This window comes from Anabrus simplex, chromosome 4 (assembly GCF_040414725.1).
Source record: "Anabrus simplex isolate iqAnaSimp1 chromosome 4, ASM4041472v1, whole genome shotgun sequence".
NCBI classification, from domain to species: Eukaryota; Metazoa; Arthropoda; class Insecta; order Orthoptera; family Tettigoniidae; genus Anabrus; species Anabrus simplex.
In genome coordinates this window covers 236,243,402-236,267,312 of record NC_090268.1, presented here as the reverse complement: position 1 = coordinate 236,267,312, position 23,911 = coordinate 236,243,402, and the positions used below count along the sequence as shown (strand labels likewise).

Sequence of the window (23,911 nt, the reverse complement as noted above, 5' to 3'; positions counted from 1 at the left end):
TCATACAATGATGGTAACGTTAGTGATGAAAAGTTCAGACACTAAAGATATAGGCCTGATAGATTTTTACTCATTAAAAGAACATGAGTGAAAAAACTCTATTGTCTGTAAACATTGATATTTAACTACATGGACGAGCCTCTGTTCGGTGTAGTCTGCTTGATAACAGATAACCACAGCATGAATGGGAAGGTGTAGGAGGTGTAAAACCCTGCGTTACAAACCCAGCTAAGCCATCCAAGTCACTATTTCTTCTGTGTAACAGTGTAAAGATTGCTCCATCTGTCACACTTATACGTTTTGTTATACTCCAAGATCCACCCAAACATTTTCGCTGGCAGGCAGAGTTTATTGAAAGATACACTTGCATCTAAATCACGCGACACTTTGAAGCACATAGACACTGGCGGAATATCACAATACCTAAATTAATATTTTCTAGGAACACGAATACAGTAGTTTCACCGTTTGGAATTAGAGGAAACTCTTCCCTAATCTCAAAGTTATCCTCAAAATGATGTATGCACATTGCAGTTTTGTCACCGACTTCAAAATAATCACGATGTATATTCCTAATCCATTTCTCTCTTAATGTTTTATTCCGTAGAAAACTTAACAGTAGTTGTATGAGAGGCATTGCCACAGGTAGACTTAAACCTGGTTCACAACACGATCAAAACAAACATGTTCTCACATTATTCCGTATAAGTACAGATCCTAAGTGTCCATTGACTCACATAAATACCCTCACACACTTATATTCTACAAAGAAACTAACATTTATCGTCAATTTTCATGAATTTATGCCGATTACATACGATAACAACAATCCAAAACAAACCCACATTTCCAACATATCCGGCTACTCGATTCGCCATCTTTGAACAATCGAGAGTAGCATTAAGCTCTGAGGATTGGAGTCGGTCTTGGTATCACGTGCTTTGTGACATTCGACTTTCCTGCGATAAACTTCGAATATACCTTGAGGGACAGCCCAACAATCGGTTTCTTCAACAGAACGTCAATAAAGGTTGGTAGGTAACAGAGAGAGATTTGTTGCTTTCATATCTAGAAACTGAACAGTGGTTAAAGAAGGAAGAAAACTCTTCCGGGCAGACTCACAGCTGGTCAGAAAGCATGTTGGATTTTATATGTATAGAAGATGTGCTCTTCAGCCTACAAAGGGCATAACTTGTAAGGTGATTGCTTCAGTCGGAATTAAGTCCACTCAGCCTACGTGAGAAAAATGTAGGTGCTGGTCAACAGTGAGATGGTATCTGGTCTAGAAAGTCGAGAATAGAGAGCCGAGGGTATTCGTCGCCCTGACTATACGTCACCTAACGATCTTCAGGCTTTCGGGCTGAGCGGAGGTCGCTTAGCAAGGCAAGGCCCATCTACCCTGTAGCGCCATGGCAGGGGGGAGGAGTTTAATGATATTCGTACCGTGCGAATTGGTTGCGTGGTTCAGGTCAAGTAGCTGGGAGCTTGCATTCGAATAATGGTGGATTGGAAACCTACTGTCGACATCCCTCAACATGGTTTTCTGTGTTTTTCCATTTTCACATCAAGCAAATGCTGCGGCTGTACCTTAATCAATACCACGGTCCCTTCGTTTCCACTCCTAGTCCTGACGTATTCCATAGTAGTCATAAGACCTGTCTGTGTCGGTGCGACTCAAACGTTATTCGCCCTAATCTTTCTGCTGTGTTAGTGGAACAAATATAACTTTTTGAGTCGTGGGGTAGATTTTCGTGAATTGCTGTTGGGTTCTCAAGTGACCAGTAGTTAGTAGTGGTAGTAACAACAATGGGTCACCGAGCGAGTTCGCCGTGAGGTAAGGGTCGCAAAGTTGTGACCTTGCATTCGAGAGATGCTAGGTTCGAATCTCACCGACAACCATGAATAAGCTGTCCGTTGTTTCCCATTTTCACACAATGCAAATGCTGGGGATGTACCCTAATTAAGGTCACGGCCGCCACCTTCCCAATCCTAGCCATTTCCCATCATTGTGTCGCCTAAAACCTTCAATGTGTTAGTGCGACGTTAAACTATTAGTTAAAAAGCCCACAATAATTGATACTTTATAACGTGATTGACATTTGGCTGATTTATGTATTTAGGTATACTTAGTCTCAAAGTCTCCTGTCAATAGCATTCCATTAATTTCTTTATTTGCTAAATTTGCTTTCCTTTTTGGTGTCTAAGGCCAATGATCTTGTGAAGGAACATATTTCTCTGAGATAATTTGTTTAATAAATAGACCCTAATAAATCAAAACTTCCTATCGCCACTACTAACCTGGAAAGTGAGAGCACACTACTGAAGGTGAAAAATGAAATGGCGTATGGCTTTTAGTGCCAGAAGTGTCCTAGGACAAGTTCGGCTCGCCAGGTGCAGGTCTTTGGATTTGACCCCCGTAGGCGTCCTGCGCGTCGTGATGAGGATGAAATGTTGATGAAGACGACACATACACCCAGTCCCCGTGCCAGCGAAATTAACCAATTATGGTTAAAATTCGCGACCCCGCCGGGAATCGAACCCGGGACTCCCATGACCAAAGGCCAGCACGCTAACCATTTAGCCACCGATCCGGACACCACTGAAGGTAATTTAACAATATTATCAGGTAACAGATGATGGCGGTTACACTACTTCTTTAGTTCTTTATGGAACTATTATGTCTGCTTCTTTATCAGGATGCATCATAAAGTTCCTTAGTGTTTGCTCTTCTATTGAGGCGTTTGAGGCAGTATTCTTCTTATTTAGCGTAGCCTATCTTAAATATCCGAGGACATGTTCGGCTCGCCTGGTGAAAGTTTTGATTACCATGGGCGACATGAGCGTATTGGTGTGAGATTATGATGATAATAAGGTAAAGAAAGCGTGAAACTCGGTGTCGGTACAGAGCCTACTCTTGTGGAATAACACCCAGGGGACTGCTCAAGGCTTAACATTCTCATCCGGCGTCATATGCACTCACTCCGTTTGAACATTGAGGAGAGCTATGGAACTGAATCCATGCGTTTGGCGCACAGTCTGGTTTGTTAGAAATATACCCGTCCTACTCTGTCGACAAAATCCTGATGGCTCTCTTTTTTCACCAGCGGGACTCGAACCGTATTGCCATGGTGTCAGGCCATATACAGTAGGATCGAAGCCTTAATGAGCCGGGTGTTTGAGGTAGTGAGGACGAACTCGACATCAGAATCAGATCAACTGAAGCATAAAAGCGAACAAACATCCTTGTTACATCTCCCGTGTATTGAGGAAAACGACAGTGAAGTTGATTGTTTTCCATAAATCCAACAGAAAAGTTAAGCCCGTGGGCTCACATACAGAAAACAAATACTTTTTTTTAAGTTAACGTTTTCCAACCTACTTATAGTTTATTATCTGCAAATAATATTGCTTTATATATACAACTCTCGAATGAACGCACATTTCTCTGCACTGGGTAGCAGTAGCGGCGATTAGGGAGGGGGGGGGGGGACGTCGCGCCCCCCCCCCCACTTCGTGGAGAATATATTAAATCTGTATTCTATTGTAGCTGTCTGAAACAAGGAATTATGGGAATTATTAAAACAAGCAATTTGTACAAACCCTACTGTTAATTATTTTCTTTAATTATTAAAACAATTATTAGCGTAAATAAGCATAAAATGTCGTTCGTTGCGGATAACCGATGCGTATAGCATCACAGCAAGTAGTAGAGACTTTGCATGTGCTGTGAGGAACGGTAGCATGAGTATATTATTTTGCCAAGGCCATGGACACTGAGGTATGGTTCACCAGCACATTCGTCAGTCTGGCAGTCTCTTCAGTGTGTGTTAGTTTCTTAGTGTGTAGCTGAATACTAAATGATTTTTAAATATATAATCACGCCGTACTTCTATTTAATTGTAATGCATGTGCAATTATTGCTCTTGTCCGCCTCTGTGGTGTGGTTAGTGTGATTAGCTGCCACCCCCGGAGGCCCGGGTTCCATTCCCGGCTCTGCCACGAAATTTGTAGGCAGTGGTAAAGAAGTAGGGAATTGGCAATAATAATAATATTACATTGAAAAAACTCACATGTGTTCAGGACTCCTTTTTGAATATTTTCATCTCCCGGAAACGAGGTTTTGAAGGGAATTAATCATTATGTTGGCCATAATATGTCACACACAAACAACATATTTTTTATCGACGCCATGTTGAAAGCAAAGATATTAAGGAACAGGCTGTTCACACAATGAAAGCACAGTGCAATTTAATGAAGCATGGAAGATACAAGTCCAAGGAATAAGAGACTTCTCTTCAGTTTGTAGAGCAATCAGTTCAGTTTACGTCATTAAGACAATTGGCAGTTTATCTAGAATTCAGTTAAAAATACGTCATTCAGACAACTGAATATCAAAACCAACACACGATATTTAGAAATATAAAACAGTTTCTAGTGAATTCAGTTTACTGAACGTCATGGACACAATTCAATATAAGAAATCATACACGATATCTTTCACAGATATGAGAAATAAGTGTTTTAAACGCTTCCTTTTGATCTCTACAGTATGTTTGCCGTGATAAAAATTCATCAGTATGTTCTGGCAATAGGGCACTTTTCAATACGTCAGTTCTTCTCAGAAAATTCTTCAAAACACTCTAGTAATTTTCAATATTATTAGTATGAATTCCTGTAACAGGGTCAACGAAATTGCGTGAATGATTTACACGATGATGAACATACTCTAAATTTCCCAGACCACGATAAGCTCTCCATTCATCAGTGTAAATCGTTCCTGGGAGTACATACTGTTGTTAGCTCTATTCCTCCTAACGACGTATATCACCATTCCACGGCGGAGTTGGGTGTCGTAAATACCCAATACCCACCTTTCCCGCACTATATGACCTCTATGGTATTTCCTTCTACCAACTAAGATTCATCAATTTGTACAGTCACACCAGGTCCACCGAACTGAAAATTTTGCACGTCCTGAATTATTTTCCATGAACAAATGTCCCTGAAGAATGCATAATACTGAATTACACTAATTTTCGAAATACAAGTCAGACACTGAGGTTGAAACACTTACATGAATGGACAAATAAAACATAATTTCAATTATTTTACCCAGAGGTAGATGGGTATTTTAAAAAAATGTCCCTAAAAACAAAGATTTCTTACGTCGGCACTGGCGACAAACACGGGTATACCCGAATTTACTCGTCCCGTTCTTCCATAATTTCATTTGCTTTCGACAACGATTACACTCCCCAAGCCGTGGCAACAAATGCATACGCTGCAATTCTTCAACTATAGCCTTATTATCCTCATTGAGGAACGTATGCAGATCACTTGCTGTTATAATTCCCTCCATTGCAGAGCACTGAGTACCTATGTTCTTAAATAGAACTGTTCAAATACATCCTAAAACAAAAGAATCCCTATATCCCCCTCAGAACAATAACATCAGCGTATAATTCACTAAAAATGCACCCCTAATGGTCTTGCCACAATCCCACCATAACATATGCACACACATGGTCAAGACACTATCCTCCGACCATCCCCCTTTCCATACCATCCTAGAGAATTAACACCCCTCCACTGCTCTGAACTGGGGGCTTACGCCTCCCTTCTCCCCGTATAACTCCTCTAATTTAGCAGCTGTAACCTATCTTTGCAAAATCCAGGCCAAGGTCTGTCATGAGAACAGTGGCCCTCCCTTCGAGAGGCTCTTAACTATCGCCGCGGCGCATACTGCCCACACGGCAAGAAAAAATATAATATAGTAGCTGTAACCTATCTTTGCAAAATCCAGGCCAAGCTCTGTCATGAGAACAGTGGCCGGCTATCATGAGTACATCCTTATACTTCATATGTGCAATTATTACAAATATTACCCATAAAATCACTAAGAATGTGACATTTAGGGACGTAATAATATTCAAAATGGAGTCCTGATCACAAGTGAGTAATTTTCAATGCAATATTATTATTATTTCCAGTCCTCTACTTCTTTACCGGAGCCAATTTGAAAAGTGGTACGAGGGCTGGAACGGGGTCCACTCAGCCTCGGGAGGGTCAACTAAGTAGGGATGGGTTCGATTCCCACCTCAGCCATTCTGGAAGTGGTTTTCCACTTCTCCTCCAGGCAAATGCCGGGATGGTACCTAACTTAAGGCCACGGCCACTTCCTTCCCTCTTCCTTGCCTATCCCTTCCAATCTTCCCATCCCAGCATAGCAGGTGAGGCCGCCTGGGCGAGGTACTGGTCATCCTCTCCAGTTGATCCCCCGACCCAGTGTCTGAAGCTCCAGGACACTGCCCTTGAGGCGGTAGAGGTGGGATCCCTCGCTGAGTCCGAAGGAAAAACCGACCCTGGAGGGTAAAAAGATTAAGAAGAAGAAGAAGAATTGTTTCTTTGCTGAAAGTTGTATTGTACAGTGAAAATGAAAACCTACCACCTGTTTTCCAGTCATTGACCGGGTCAGGGATGTAATGAATGAATCATATATAGGCTATTATTACGATGGGGTCGCCACTCCCAAAGTGATATATATTAATGATTGATAGATGCTATGAAATGAGAATGGAGAGTGTTGCTGGAATGAAAGATGACAGGGAAAACCGGAGTACCCGGAGAAAAACCTGTCCCGCCTCCGCTTTGTCCAGCACAAATCTCACATGGAGTGACCGGGGTTTGAACCACGGTATCCAGCGGTGAGAGGCCGGCGCGCTGCCGCCTAAGCCACGGAGGCTCCTTGTATTGTACAGTATTGAATCAAAATCTTACAAAACTATTATTACCGCACTTAAGTTGGTAGGCTGTCAACCTTTATCTCTGTGTCGAAATCAGCTCAGAGAGCATAAATACTTACCATTGTGTAGGTTTTTCTTCAGTTTTTATTTATATAACCCCCCCCCCCCGCTATATCCTACAAATCCGGGTACTTTGTTGTTTGTACATTTTTTGCCTCCCTACTTCTAATTCCCAATCGCCGCTACTGCTGTGTAGGTTTTTTTTTTATTAAATAGAAACTACGGTGTTCGTTCTTCAGTTAATTGAGCATACTATCTTGAAGACCCATTTTCTTCTCCTTCATAACTGGCAGATCATCTGGGTACGCAGGAACCAAGCCAAGAATTGAAATATTCTTGGTGACAAAACTGCAAAGTATTAAAATGAATTAATGTGTCATAGGATTTCCTGACGAGTATGTCACATTACTTTTGTTTTCCTGTATCTGTTTTTCCTGCATCTGTGTGCATCACTTAGCGGCAACTTTACACTGTTATCCCTATCTCCTCTGATTGCATGTCCATTTTATCAATGGGAAAATAAACAATATTAAATAATTCACTGCTGGAAGCATCAGAATAATCTCTTCAGTAATGATGAACAGCTGCTTTCATTTTGTAACACTCCCGTCGTAGCCCACACGGGAAGTGCATTTCACTTCATTTCGGGATACTGAGACCAGTTGTTGCAATGAGCTGAAAATAAGTGCAAATACGGATGAAGGACGCACAGTGGATACAAGCCTAACTCTGTTTTCACAAAAATATAACATCGACGTTAATTCGCACATACGCTTCAATTTGTTATTTTAATACAATATGGCAAAATGAAACGAGTATCACAATTCAAGTACCTCGGTGAAACAATTCAGAAAAATGGACTCGAAACAAAAGCCAATGAAATTAGACGCCATAAGATGGAAACTGCACGTCGACTAACCCAACATATCTATAACAAAAAATGTATCTCCAAGCATACAAAACTGTAACATTACAATAAAGTCATTAAACCAGAATGTCTTTATGGACCAAAGACGCTAATTTTGAACAGGAAAGCAGACATTGAAAACACCGAGAAAAAGAAACGGAAAATCATAAGAAAAATTCGAGGTCCAAAACTCATCAACGGACAATACCAACTTAGAGACAGTCAGGAAATCAAACAATACACAACTATTCACAGTGGCATTAGAATATGCATTTTAAGATTCTATGGTCATATTACAAGAATGCATCCAGACAGACTTACCAAACACATACCCGAATTCTATGAAAATAGGAGTAAAGCAGGATTGGCGAAATTAAAACCGATTTGAAACAGGCAGGAATTACACCAACAGATGTCTAAAACAGGTAATATTCAAATCTAAAACTCACAAATAGCAAGTTGCTGCTCAGACTGGAACAACCTGGTCTGAAGACAGAAAGGAAGCCCACAGTAAAATAATGAACGAAATATGGGCACAGGGGAAGACAAATGTACGCCTCTAAGTACTGTGCGTAGTCTTAATATGCTTATTCGCATATATATATAATAAAAAAGCAATTGTGATAGACAATTCGTTGCTGAGTTCGCCCAGAACAGAAATGTTTTAAAATGCTGCTCCTCGAAACAAATCTTTGAGCAATTCTCCTTTACTGCCTGGCATAGCTTAGCAAAACTTTCCATTCCTCTCTGTGAACAAGAGGGGTGGGACGCCTAGAAGGTAACGCCTTTTCTCTGGTCATTACTACATGTAATGCCACAATTCATCCTTGACCAGTAACAAACACGTTTTTAATGCTTGATTTTCAACAAGTTACAGGACAATATACCCGGTAAAAAGGGCTCCTGCTGTAATACATGAGTGGGATTTCCTTTATACTGCTATGAGATATTTGCTTGTATAACCTGTTTTTATTATGTTGTTCATCTGTAATTCTCTTCTGGAAAACGTGTAAATACCAAGACGAATTTAACTGGGTAAATCACCGCTGTCAAGGACCCCAGGTCCTAATAAAACACCTTCTAGAGCAGACTTGAGGCGCAGTCTCACACTCGATATGGCGTACGTGAAGGTAAGCTTACAAATTAGGACAAATTATTTCTTATTGGTGCTCAACCACGTCCAGAATACTCAACTTCTGACCTAGAAGTCGGTCTGATATTGTCTATAATTCCTTCTATCCTTCTTATTTCAAGTCTGACCTTACTGGGTTAACTTTAATAATAATGTTATTTGCTTTACGTCTCACTAACTTACTTTTACGGTTTTCGGAGACGCCGAGATGCTGGAATTTCCTCCCGCAGGAGTTCTTTTACGTGCCAGTATATCTACCGACATGAGACTGACGTATTTGAGCACCTTCAAATACAAGTGGACTGAGCCAGGATCAAACATGCCAAGTTGGGGTCAGAATGCCATCGCCTCAACCGACTGAGCCACTCATTCCGGCTCGGTTAACTTTTGTTTTCCTTTAATTTCAAAATAATTAGTGTGTTTCAGTATACATCCATCAACATAGTCCTGAGGTTAACATGGTAAAATCTCACTACCGAGCTCGATAGCTGTAGTCGCTTAAGTGCGGCCAGTATCCAGTATTCGGGAGATAGTAGGTTCGAACCCCACTGTCGGCAGCCCTAAAAAAAAATTTTTCCGTGGTTTCCCATTTTCACACAAGGCAAATGCTGGGGCTGTACCTTAATTAAGGCCACGGCCGCTTCCTTCCCACTCCTAGCCCTTCCCTGTCCCGTCGTCGCCATAAGACCTATCTGTGTCGGTGCGACGTAAAGCAACTAGCAAAAAAAAAGGGGAAAAAATCTCACTGAGATATCTCGGGTAACGAGTCCCGCGCGCTGAGCACACGCTGTTACATTTCTGCTACGTTTCTCATGTAGCCTACAAGGAAGGTTCTATGAACATCTAAGAAATGTGGCTCTCCTACCATCGTGTTTTTTATCACCTGCACCATTATCTTTTGTTTACTTTACGTCTTAGCAGCACTGTCCCCTTAGTTCACATACCAGCCTCGTTGACTCAATGGTCAAAATTTTGGTCTTTGGTTCAGAGGGCCCCGGTTTCGATTCCCGATCGGGTCGGGCATTTTAGCTGCGTATGGTTAATACACTTTTCCGGGGGTGGGTGTTCGTCGTGATACAGACGTTCATCTACATACAGCACATCACATTGTCACACGCCACATAAACACATAATAGTGAATACATTTCTCCACAAAGGATTAACGTCAAGAAAGGCATTCCGCCTTAAATCGCGCCAAATCCACATGAAGTGCTCACCCATATAAGCTCTCAAGCCATTAAGTTCACTATGAACTGGGGTAGTGAATATTATCGCATCCAGTATCTACTGAATTTTTTTGATAGATTAGATATATTCGTAAACTTAAGCAAACCGACCGAGTGGCTGCGTGGTTTGCTCCACCAAGGGGCCAGTTTGCATTTCGGAGATTATGGATTAGAACCCTACTGTAGGCAGCCCTGAAAGTGGTTTCATGGTATCCAATTTTCACATCAGGCAAATGCTGAGGCTGTACCTTAATTGAGGCTCCGGCTGCTGCCTTCCCACTCCTAGGCCTTTCCTATACCATCGTCACCATAGGACCTATCTGTGTCGGCACGACGTAAAACAAATTGTAATAATAGGCTAATAGATGTAAGCAAAAGTGGTAACGAAGGGAGTGCCTATGATAAAAATAATTAAAGGGAAGTTCACGTCTCATAGTCGGAAAGTGATGGTGATATTACGGTCAATGTAGCGCAGTGACAACGAACACGCAGACGATTGGATATAAGGGGTAGGGGAAAAAAGGTCTAATGGTCCATTTATTCATCAGAAACTCCGAAGTAGGCCTATCTGAAGTGTTTAAGAATTAGTACCAGGATCGTCTTCCGTCAGATATTTCAGTATTTTTAGATTACTTATTTTATTATAATTGCCCGGGAAACAAGTGATCCGATTAAGAGATAGTAATCCGAACCAAAAGAAAAGACAGGTGTATGATATTAGGTGGATCGACACTCATGAGGATGAGATAATGGCGAATCTTTCTCCCTGCATTCTAATGTCACAAAACTCATTCAAATGTACTGGAGCAAAACTCACAGGACGTTTCATCCACTATTTTACGTCTACCGATATTACGTCCACTTTCTTTATTCCATGTCGAATTCGTCCTCAGCAATGAATAGTCCACATGAAGTTATCCAGAACAGAATATTTTGTCCATTTTTTCAGTTTGGATCGACAAAAAGCACCAACAATTGTTATCTTGCTCAGGTAAATCGCAAAGCTGATGTTGGCGCCAAAATGAGGCGTAGAAGTCATCATGAGGAGTGAAGTAGTTTGCCATTGCTTCCTCCACTCGGCCAATCATCCAGATGCAGTAGCCGTGGTCCAAATATTATTACTCAGCACCACCAATACCTCAGCAGGTTCCATACTGTCACGACTAGAGATGGGGAATCCGATTCACTAAAAAGAATCGATTCATTTAAAACGATTCACCAACATGATTCGTTCATATGACTCGTTCGTTTGATTCGTTTGTTCGATTACGACGAGAGTCAAAGCAGAAACCATTGAATCAGATAAATTAGCCCGTTATGCTCTTTATAATCTATTTCATAGTGCATGTGTAAATCTTACGGAAGAGTACGTGAAAAACTTGCGATCCAATGATGAGATGTGGTTATGCAGTAATTGTGAGAAAACTCCCTGTAGTAATGTGAGTGATCAGGAGGGCAGTAGAGTTGTAGAAAATATACCGACTGTAAGCGAGATATATCGACTTCTGCTTTCAATTAGTAAATAAGTTAAGGAATCGTGTAAGAATATTGAGGTAGAGCTCGGTAAATCTCTGAATAGGTTCATGAGAAACTGGAGGAAAACTTTATTTTACTCAAGAGTCATGGAGAAGAACTGAAATCATGTTATTGAGAGCCTTAAATCAGAGAACTGTGCATTAAAGAACAAGATTAGCAACCTACAGCAACAAATAGATGACCTAGACCAATATGGAAGGCGGAATACACTGGAAATACATGGAATTCCTGAAACGCCAAATGAAGATGTGATCTCCTTAGTGAAAAATGTAGGTCGGGCATTAGATGTTACTGTGACTGATAATATGATTGACACATGTCATAGGTTAAAAAAAACCAGTAAGTCAACCTCACGCAGGAGTTATCGTGAAATTTGTTAGAAGATTTGTTAGGGATATGTTCCTCCAGAGGCGTAAGATTAAACGTAACTTGAGCTGTGCTGACATTGGACTTACTTCTGGGGGGCCTATCTATGTCAACCAAAATCTCACTTTAAACAGAAGGATTATTTTCAGTGAAGCGAGAAAGGTGAAAAGGGAGAGAGATTTTGCATATTTGTGGGTGGATAATGCAGGAAATATTAAACTTAGGAAGAAAGCAAGTGACACTTATGTATATAATCTTAGAACGATTGATGATGTTAAGAATTTGGCATGATACAGATGGCTGTAAGGGATAAATTGTTATCATTTTACTATCAGAATGTTAGAGGGTTGAACACCAAAATAAGTGACATATACACAAGTGTCCTTGTTAGTAATTATGACGTGATTATGGTTACAGAGTCATGGTTGACGAAGAACGTATATAATGGAGAAGTATTTGATACAAGATATAATGTTTTTCGGCGGGATCGTGTTCATAAAAAGGGTGGTGGTGTTTTGATAGCTGTTGCCAGTACTTTTAAATGTGTTCTTGTAGAAATTGATGTAGAGAACATCGAATGTGTCTGTGTTAAATTTATTTTAGGTTAAAGGGTATATCTCGTGGTAACTGTTTACTTTCCACCAAACTCTGATTTAGAAACTTATAATAATTTTTTTGCTGTACTTGAAAACATCGAATTCATACAACATTATAATGTTATTATAACGGGTGATTTTAACTTACCTTTGATCAATGATAGTAACTGTAATTTCTTAACTGTGGACCAAAATGTCTTGCTCTGGCTAATTTTATTGCTTTACTCAATCTGAATTCGTTTAATAACGTAAAAAATGCCAATGGTAAAACACTTGATTTAGTTCTGTCCAACTATGTAGGAAATATTAATGTATTCAGAAGAGATTACCCCCTTGTGCCTGAAGATACTAATCACCCTGCTTTATATTTTGAACTGGTTGCTAACATTGAGCGAGTCAAAATATTACCTGTCAGCATCTACAATTTCAAGAAGGCCGATTTTTATGAGTTGTATGCATCGTTACAAAAATATGACTGGAATCAGTTACTATTGAGTAAAGACCCCAACAATGCAGTAAGCTATTTTTATGAAGTCCTTAATAACCTTTTCACAAAATATGTTCCTAAAAAAACAGTGAATAAGAAAAGAATGTACCCTTGTTGGTTTACATTAGAGATAGTTAAAATGTTGAAATTAAAGGAGATTCACAGGAAGCACATGAAGCATTCTGAATACAGTGCTCATATGTACAAACAATTAAGAAAACAGTCTAAGACACTTATTGCAAGGGCATATAAATTGTATATATTACAGTCACGGGATAATATAAAAAATGATCCGAAAACGTTTTGGGGTTTCACAAAAAGTAAACGAAATAATAGTTTGTTCAAACAGTGTATGACATATGGTGGAAACCATTTTGTAACTGCGCAAGGAATAGCCAACGCGTTTGCATGTTATTTTCAAACTGTTTATGCACCCCAGCCTTCTTTATGTATAGCCTCCGAGTCAGTGTCAATGATTACTGCTCATAGTTTGCAGATGGGTCCTATACGCGAAGACGAGTACAAAGATGCAGTAACAAAACTTAAGGCTTCTAAATCGGCGGGAAATGATCACATACCTCCTTACATTATTAAAAGATGTGCAGAGGTGCTAATGGTTCCACTATGTACCATATATAATTTAATTTTAAAGACGCAAATATTTCCTGAAATTTGAAAAATAAGTAAAATAACTCCGATACTTAAATCTGGTGATAGTTCTAAAATTGATAACTACAGAGCTATTTCAATAATATGTGCTCCAGCGAAGCTCTTTGAACAAATACTCTATGTGAGAATATTTAATCATATCAAACCATACGTATCAGAATTTCAGCATGGGTTTTATCCCAAGCGTTCTACTACGATTAATCTTATGAACTTTATTCACGATATTTCTGATTCAATGAATGAAGGGCTTCCTATCGATGCAGTTTATACTGATTTTGCAAAAGCTTTTGATAAAATTGGTCATGGTATTCTTATGAGAAAATTATCATTATTTGGTTTATCTTCTGAGTTTCTGAAATTAATTTCTTCATATCTATTAGACAGAAAACAGTTTGTATCTTACGCACAAAATACTTCATTCAAGTTCAAAGTTAATTCTGGAGTCCCTCAGGGCTCAAACCTTGGTCCCTTGTTCTTTTTATTATTTATAAATGACTTACCGAATGTAATAAAATATTCAAAATGCTTACTCTTTGCTGACTACTTAAAGATTTATAAGCAAATTGCCGGGTATGATGATGCTATGGAATTACAAACCGATCTGAACAACTGTTACAAATGTTGTGTTGCAAACAGGCTTTTTTTTCAATATTAAAAAGTGTTTTGTGATCACATTTTCGCGTAATAAGAATGCGACTGTGAATAACTACAGTATAAATGGTGAGATCTTGCAGAGGTGTAATTTAGTAAATGGTCTGGGTGTTATGCTTGATTCAAAACTTTCATTCAACAGTCACATTAACAAAATTACCAATGATGGATTTAGACAATTAGGGTTTATTATCAGAAATACTCGGGAACTTAGCGATGAATATACTTTAAAAATCTTATTCAGTTATCTTGTTAGAAGTAAACTTGAATATGCATGTGTAGTGTGGGCTCCTCAGTACATGTGTACAATTAACGAAATAGAAAAAATACAAAACAAATTTTTGCGATATTTATATTTTAAGAAATATAACCGATCATCATATCATCAAAGAGTTTCTTATATAACTCTATTAAATGAATTTGGTTTAATGCAGCTCAGTACAAGTAGAATATTAGCTCAACAGGTATTTCTTTACAAGACAGTTAATGGAATATTAGATAACCAAGAGTTTCTTAAAAGAATCAACTTCAATACCAAGGGGGTAACTCTTCGTTTGAGACAAACATTTTACTACCCCTTCTCAAGCACCTCACATCATAAAAATTCACCTGTTGTAAAAATGTGTGAAGTTTATAACAAAATATCTTCAGACAGCAGACAAATAGATTTTGCTTTATCACTTCCTTTATTTTTAAAAATGTTAAAACAATATTTACATTATAATGAATAATTTATTGGAGAAAATTCAGCACTGAAATATGATGTATGTAATGCCACTATTATTTTTCAAATGTATATGTGTTCGTGTATTTTCTGTTCTTATGAATATTTTTCTTTTTTCTCTGCTTTTTTGTTTTATCTTCCTTAAATTTAATACTTTATATGTTTGTATGTTTTATTGAAAATGTGTTTAAATTATTCTTAATTTAGTCAAGGCAATCATGGTTTTTTAATTGTTATATATTATTTTGTATATATAGGTACCATTTATATATTGAATGTATTTTGTATCCATTGCAATTGGGGATATACCCTGTTATGGATGTATTAATAAATAAATAATAAATAAATAATAACGGCTACTGTTTTACAAGTAACAAGAAAATGAACGTTCAAAGTAACTATTAGCGTCATTAACAAGAGTAACTTTTTTTTAGAGGTTAGAGTCGCAGAATGGTACACCGCAATCCGACTAATTATTTCCAAACTTAAAAAACCTAAGTAGGACGATAACTGCCGATGCTTAATTGTAATTCTGAGAAAGTACCGGTAACATACGTTCCTAGGTTTTAGTTCTTCTAAAATTTCATTCCTTATTTTTATTACCATTCCAATGGGCACTGTAATATATTACCGATCCTTACAGTAACCCTAGAAATTATAAAGGTAAAAGACAAAGGGGAAAGCATAGCACCAATTTACTAAAATGATCGAGATAAGGCTTTTTACGGACGATGTTATTCTGTATAGGGTAATGAAAAAGTTACAAGATTGTGAGAAACTGCAAAATGACCTCGATAATGTTGTGAGATGGACAGTAGGCAATAGTATGATGATAAATGGGGTTAAAAGTCAGGTTGTGAGTTTCAAAAATTGGAAAAGTCCTCTCAGATTTAATTACTGAATTTATGGGGTGAAAGTTCATTTTGGGGATCATTGTAAGTATCTAGGTGTTAATATAAGAAAAGATCTTCATTGGGGTAATCACAAAAATGGGATTGTAAATAAAGGGTACAGATCTCTGCACATGGTTATGAGGGTATTTACGGTTTGCAGTAAGGATGTAAAAGGACAGGGTAACACCCCAACTAGAGTATAGGAGCCTCACCAGAATTACTTGATTCAAGAAGTGGAAAAAAATCCACACACAAAAAAGGAGCTCTATTTGTTCTGGGTGATTTCCGACAAATGAGTAGTGTTACCAAAACGTTGCAAAGTTTGGGCTGGGAAGACTTGGGAGAAAGACGAGCTGCTCGACTACGTGGTATGTTTCGAGCTGTCAGTGGATAGATGGCGTGAATGACATAAGTAGACGAATAACTTTGAGCGGTGTCTTTAAAAGTAGGAATAATCACAATATGAAGATAAAGTTGGAATTGAAGAGGGCAAATTGGGGCAAATATTCGTTTATAGGAAGGGGAGTTAGGGATTGGTATAACGTACCATGGGAGATGTTCAACAGATTTCCAATTTCTTTGCAATTATCTAATAAGAGGCTAGGAAAACATCAGATAAGGAATCTGCCACCTGGGTGACTGCCCTAAATGCAGATCAGTTGTGATAGATTGGAAGTGATTGATACTTCCATGTGAAATGATGTTATGTGTCAAATAAAAACTAACTGGTGAACGTTTCTAGCGCACAAGAATGTGTCACTTGGAGGACTTATATCTTGGTTTATTCACTCCCTTCGTTCTCATGATGAAGAGAAGGCTATTGGTAATCTATCTTAATGGGTATTATACGCCTAAACGCGACAAAGAAATTATGCTTTGCTATTTCACTTTCACTTGCATACACATTGTATGACAAGATTTAAAAAAAACACTTTTATAAATTCTTCATATCATATGGGTTTCGATGTTCACACTTCACAAGTTTACAGAATCCCAGGAACGGGAGCAATTCGCAGTCAGTCCGAAGTAGAGTATATACTACAGTTTCGTGTTGTATGTGGCTTGAAGCGAAATGATAACGTCTTGTTAAAAGAATATGCTTTTTCTGTAAGGTTGGGATAGAACTATTTTACTTTCGAACGGGACTTTTAGTTGAGGTTATGTAAGGAATAGCAATGTCGTTCTCAACTAGTTATCATTAATTCAAAAATTGTGTACACCCAGTATGGTGATATGAATCATAACGAATCAAAGGAGGAAGAAGTAGTGATTGCCATATTTCGAATCAGCTTGGGATTCACAAATGATTAAATTCATTTAGTACAGGAATAATGATTCATCCATTCAGCGCAATGATTCGTTCGTTTTAAATCACTCGTTCAGAATCTTCCCATCTCTAGTCACGACCATAAATTAAACTGGGACTGCCTGGCCTGTGTGAAGCGGTAGGTGAAAAAATACTGCATCCATCGAGAGTTAAGAACAGGCATATTTGATTTCTATTCAAATAAAATCATAATTTTGCTGAGTCTCGTACTTCGTTTCCCTTACCTCAAATTAGGTATACGAATATCGAAAGTAGGTTCTGTTCAATTTTTTCCCACCCATTTGCTTGTTCGTTTGTTTATTATCACTGGAAAATGGCAAGCAGAATTTTCGGAACTCAGTATTTAACTTCAAAGATAGCTTGGGTCGTGCCTTAAGTACTTATTAACTACTCAACAAATTTGAACTTTTCCCCATAACATTAATAAAATTGGCTGATATTAACTAATTTTCATGCGCTGAACATGAAAATGGCAGTGAAAAGTCAGCAACACGTCACGTTTTCGTGTTATGAATTTACTTGCTACATTGAATAAATCAGGATTTTTGATCTATTAACAAGAACTTTGTTCTCATTTTTATATGAAAATTTTCAAGGGTAGCTTAGATATGATAGAACTGGTATATCGACAAGCTATTAATATTTATAAAAAATACTCTTCATGCAATCAAATAGAGAAAAACCGTTATTTTTTCTCTTATGTGAAATGGAATATTCTCTTTGTAAAAACCAGCAATAGTCGCCCATCATCGGAGGATCCCATCTTCCTTGATACCGTTGCTCCATCGTAACAGTTTATTGGCGAAATCTCTCTCCCTGCTCATCACTTACAGTCCCCAACTTGTCAGGAAAGTGTGAATGAAAGAAGTGGATTTTCAGTGACATACGACAGCTCATTTCTTTGTAGTTTCTTAGTAACATCTCTATTAACAGGAGTTAATTTTCTTCCTTGTGATTCCCTAAACATCCTTTGACAGCAGATGCAATGAATTTCCATGCTCGTAATTCCCTGAACTGTCTGGGGGTTTATACGAAACCGAAACCGTGATTTTGAACTCCCTTGAAATATACATAACCAAACTTAATTGAAATCTACCTGCCTTAACGGAAATTAATTTCTAAACCTTTTCTCTCATGTGCATCATTTCGATACCAGGATTAAAAATGGAGTTATCATTAAAGGGCCGTTTTCCTGTACAAGTCCCACCGGACTTACGCAAGAGCGGGTGCATGTAAAGCTTATCTCTTACAACATGAAAACTACTTAAGATGCTTGAACCAAACTTTACATTTAGCATCCACTTGTCCAAGGGTAGGTTTTAAGATCAATACCATTTCAAATTCCCGGATTGGACTGGGGTTTTATAGGGAACCAAAATGGTGATTTTACTCTCCCACAATATATAAACTACAAGACCAACCTGACTGAAATCGACCAAACTTGATGGAAATCCAATTCTAATTTATTTTCTCATATGCATTTTTTCAACAGGAGGATTAATAAGGAAGATATCATGAAAGGTCGGTTTCTCAGGCTAAGTCAAACGGACATAGCCCAAAAGGTGGAGCAGATTCCTTATCTATCTATATAAATCAAATCGTAACGACCGTGTGCCTGTGCATTGACTATTTTGGCGAAAGTTTCATACAGCTTTCCGTTTAAGAGGTAATAATGACCATTTGCATATTTTTTTAGCTATACGTTTCTGAAAGTCGTAAATTTTACCCCCTCACCCAAAATCAAGCTTGCCTCACAATCTGCCACACAAGCTGAAAAACTGAAATTAAACAAAGTTAAACGTTTTAGCCGGTAACATACGGAAGACTTCCAAGATCTTTAAATTTTTCACTTTTTATGCCGAAGGATATAGAAATATTAAGGCAATTTAATGAAGGTGCAGACCTTCGTTTCTCGGTATGTCGTGGCTAAACAGTAAGTCCTATCACAAAACGGATGGCACAATCTCGGTTCAATTTGGAGTGATCTACAAATTTGTTCCTGTGGCATTTGGCGCCTCCCTCTCTCTCCCTATAGGGTAGACTTGGCTGTATATTTTGATTGTACGTAAATTTTGTGCTTTTTACACGCATGTACTTAGTTTGACACACTTATAGGAAAGGTAGAGTCATCGAGTTTGGCACGCACATTAACACGGCCAATGGCTATATGCGAACCAAGTTTCATGATTCTAGCTTCAACACAAGTATGTGAAACATAATGTAAAATGTTTAAAATGTACCCAAATTTCACCCCACTCAAATATCGTAACTCAATCGAACCCATAATATGGGAGATACGAGAAAATGTTTTAAGACCAAACGTATAGAGCGATAAAAGGGACGTCTGAGGATGCGAACCGTTTGTTGGTATGATGTACCGTTTAGGAGCAGTAAACCTTGAAATGAATGCTTGCACTTTCAAACGTGCCAATGCTTATCTGTCATCTATATAAATATAATCGTGACGACCGTGTGTCTGTACATTAACTATTTTGGTGGAATTTTCGTACAGTTATCCGTTTCAGGTGTAAAAATGACCATCTGCATATTTCTTAGCTTTGGTGTCTGTTTGTGTGTTTAATTGTATGAGTTCTTATAATTTGAAAACTACTGAATATATTTCTACCAAACATGATATTTAAAATCCACCTGTCCTTGAGTAGGTTTTAGGGCCAATATTATTTCTGAATACTTAAATTTACTGGGGGGTTTATCCGAAACCGATCCATGATTTTGCACTCCCTCAAAATAGGCACATCCGAAATTAATGGAAATCTACAATCCTTAATGGAAATCCATTTCTAAAACTTTTTCTCATGTGTATTTTTCGACAGCAGGATTAATAAATGAGATATCATGAACGGTCGGTTTTGCAGGTTAAGTCCAGAGGACATAGACCAAAAGGTGTTGTACGTGGAGCAGATTCCTTGTCTATCTATATAAATAAAATCGTAACGACTGTGTGTGCCTGTACATTGAATATTTTTGTGAAATGTTTGTACAGCTGCCCATTTGAGGGGTAATAATGACATCTGCGTATTTTTTATGTAGTTTCCTGAAAGTCCTAATTTTTACCCCCCCCCCACCCAAATCCACATTACGGCATAATCTGCCAGACGAACAAGAAATTTGAAATTTGGCAAAATTATACGTTTTATCCTGTAACGGACGGAAAATTTCCAAGATCATTATATTTTTAACTTTTATCCCCGAAAAATATCGAAATATGGAGGCAATTTTAATGTAGGTGGGTACCTTCGTTTCGAGGTGTTTCGTGGCATAAACGGCCCGTTCAATTTGGAGTGATCTTCGACCTTAATCTTATGACTTTTAGTCGTATCTGTATCCCTTATACGTTAGATTCGTCTCTATTTCTCGACTTTAAGTAAATTTGGATTTTTTTACAAGCATAATTCCTACTTTCAATCACTTATAGGAAAGACAGAATCATCAAACACTACACAAACAGTGGCCCACCCAGTACCCATATGTGAGCCAAATGCTATGTCACATAATTATCCCAAAAGTGTCCGTCTCCATGGCTAAATGGTTAGCGTGCTGGCCTTTGGTCACAGGGGTCCCGGGTTCGATTCCCGGTAGGGTCGGAAATTTTAACCTTAATTGGTTAATTTCACTGGCACAGGAGCTGGGTGTATGTGTCGTCTTCATCATCATTTCATCCTCATCACGACGCACAGGTCGCCTAAGGGCGTCAAATAAAAAGACCTGCATCTGGCGAGCCAAACATGTCCTCGGACACTCCCGGCACTAAAAGCTATACGCCATTTCATTTCATCCCAAAAGTAATGCAATGTAAGATAATCTTACAAAAATTTCACCCTATTCAACGTTTCTAACTCAGTCTGACCGATGAATAGAAGAGATGCGAGAAAATATCAAAGGACCAGCCATTTAGGCCGCTAAATACTGCGTCTTATGGTACAATACTTTGTCGATATGACGAACCGTTTAGCAGCAGTTAATCTGTAAATGAAGGTCTGCAATATTGTAAACATGCATATACTTTCGTATGTCGATCTATATATAATTCTTGATGTCGATTTGTAGCGATCGAGAAAGGGTGTGTCTGCTATTGTAATCAACACTCCCCACACCGACTTTGACTGGCAGTAGAAATGGGGTCCTTCTCCAACTCCCGTGTAACTGGCATTAGTAAGGAGGGCCTACCATTGTAATGAATAATTCACTTTTCGATTTGACTTGCAGAAGGAAGGGGAGCAAGCAGTTTTGTTCAAAACTCCCCTACCCGTTTGTGTTTGGTTGTAGGCCGGAGTGCCCGTCATTATAAACAAATGTACCCATCTAAAATATGACTAGCATTAGGCATAGTGGCCTGTTAATTTAATGAAAATTTAATTGGCAGAAGGAAAAAGTGCCTGTCATTATAATGATAACTGCACAACTCAATTTTGACTGGTGGTAGGGAAGTTGCCTGTCATTACAATGATAACTGCACAACTCAATTTTGACTGGTGGTAGGGAAGTTGCCTGCCATTATAATTAAAACTCCTTAACTGTAATCTGTATGGAAGTAGGAAAGGGGGCCTGCCATTGTAACGAAAACTCCCAAAATCGTTTGTAACCGCACAGTATGCAATGAGGCTTGCAATTATAATGTAATCTTCCCAACTCGATTTGAATGGCAGTAGGCAAGTGAGCCTGCCGTTATCATCACAACTCCGCAACCCACACCTTACATTGGAAGCAACGTATGGGGACCTCGCCATGCTATTTCTCGGATAACGCTAAGAAACATGCAATTTTAAAACAATCTTACTTACTGCACGTACAGTATTTACTTCGATATTCGAACACAATGTAGAATACCGTAGCGAAGCACTGGTACATTTGCTAGTAATAATAATAATAATATTGATTTTACGTCCCACTAACTACTTTTACGGTGTTCAGAGACACCGAGATGCCAGAATTTTGTCACACACGAGTTCTTTTACGGGCTAGTACATTTTCCGACATGAGGCTGACGTATTTGAGCACCTTAAAATACCACCGGACTGAGCCAGGTTAGAACCTGTGAACTTGGAGTCAGAAGGCCAGCGTTCTACCTTCTGAACTACTCAATCCGGTGAAATCTTACCTTAGGAAATTTGTAAGAGATGAATAATTTTAGGGGATGCCCGGCCGAGGCGGTAAAGGCGTGCTCGGTTCGCCCGGAAGGACGTGGGTTCGAATCCCCGTCAGGATGTCGTAAAATTTAAGAAACGAGATTTCCACTTCCGGAGGTGCACATGGCCCTGAGAATCACTCAGCCTACTCCAAAAATGAGTACCAGGTTAATTCCTGGGGGCAAAGGCGGCCGGGCGTAGAGCTAACCACTATAATAATTTCGTGTGGCTACTTCTAGCCGAGCGCAGCCCTTGTAAGGCAGACCCTCCAATGAGGGTGGGCGGCATCTGCCATGTGTAGGTAATTGCGTGTTATTGTGGTGGAGGATAGTGTTATGTGTGGTGTGTGAGTTGCGGGGATGTTGGAGACAGCACAAACACCCTGTCCCCGGGCCATCAGAATTAACCAATGAAGGTTAAAATCCCCGACCCGGTCGGGAATCGAACCCGGGACTCTCTGAACCACCACTCCAAGGGCCTTCATGGCCTGTACGGAGATGAATACTTTTACTAGGGTAGGAGAATAACTTTTTTTTTTGCTATTAGCTTTACGTCGCACGGACACAGATAGGTCTTATGGCGACGATGGGATAGGAAAGGTCTAGGGCCGGGAAGGAAGCGGCCGTGGCCTTAATTAAGGTACAGTCGCAGCATTTGCCTGGTGTGAAAATGGGAACCACGGAAAAGCATCTTCACGGCTGCCGACAGTGGGGTTCGAACCCACTATCTCCCGAATACTGGATAAGGAGAATAACTAACGACATAAACTGCAGACTAGCACATGCAAGGAAGGTCTTTCTGATGAAAAGACTTTTGTTCCACTGAAACGGTGAGGTTTATCATTAAATCAATCAAAGTCAAGTCAATCATCAATGACTTGCATTTAGGGCGGTCGACCAGGTGGAAGATTCCCTATCAATTGTTTACCTCATATTTACATTTATTTATAATTGTTTACTTGGCTTTTTCTTAAATATTTTCAACGAACTGGGAAAATTTCCAGAATTTCCCGTGATAATAATTTATTCCAATCCCCCACTCCTCGTCCTGTATAAATGAATATTTGCCCCAATCTTTTCTCTTGAATTTCAACTTTATCTTTATATTATGAATTTTCTTACTTTTAAAAGCTCCACTCCAGGTCGTTCTTCTACCTACGACATTCCACGTCTCCTCCTCACTGACGGCTCGAAACATACCACATAGCCGAGCAGCTCGTCTCCTCACTCGCAAGTCTCCCCAGCCCAAAGTTTGCGACATTTTAGTAACACTATTCCTTCTTTTTTTTATTCCCCGCCCCAAGGACGGGGCGGGTCCCTCAAACCGTAACGCGCGCTCTCGAGCCGGTAGAAGGGAAAAGAATTAGGAGGTGTGGTAGAAGAAGATGAGTATAGCGATGTGAAAAGTCATGGGGGAGGAACAGTGCGTCTTCTTAGCTGGGGAGATG

The 23,911-nt window shown here is 39.1% G+C and overlaps 1 long non-coding RNA gene across 1 annotated transcript in view; it reads left to right on the top strand.

Annotated features, from left to right (window-relative positions):
* Positions 1-8,720: 8,720 nt before the first annotated feature.
* The window catches only part of LOC137500565 (uncharacterized), a 20,028-nt gene continuing 4,837 nt past the window's right edge, over positions 8,721-23,911 (top strand). Inside the window, exon 1 of the long non-coding RNA XR_011018093.1 lies at positions 8,721-8,840. This is a non-coding gene — a long non-coding RNA (uncharacterized lncRNA). The remainder of the gene's footprint in view (positions 8,841-23,911) is intronic.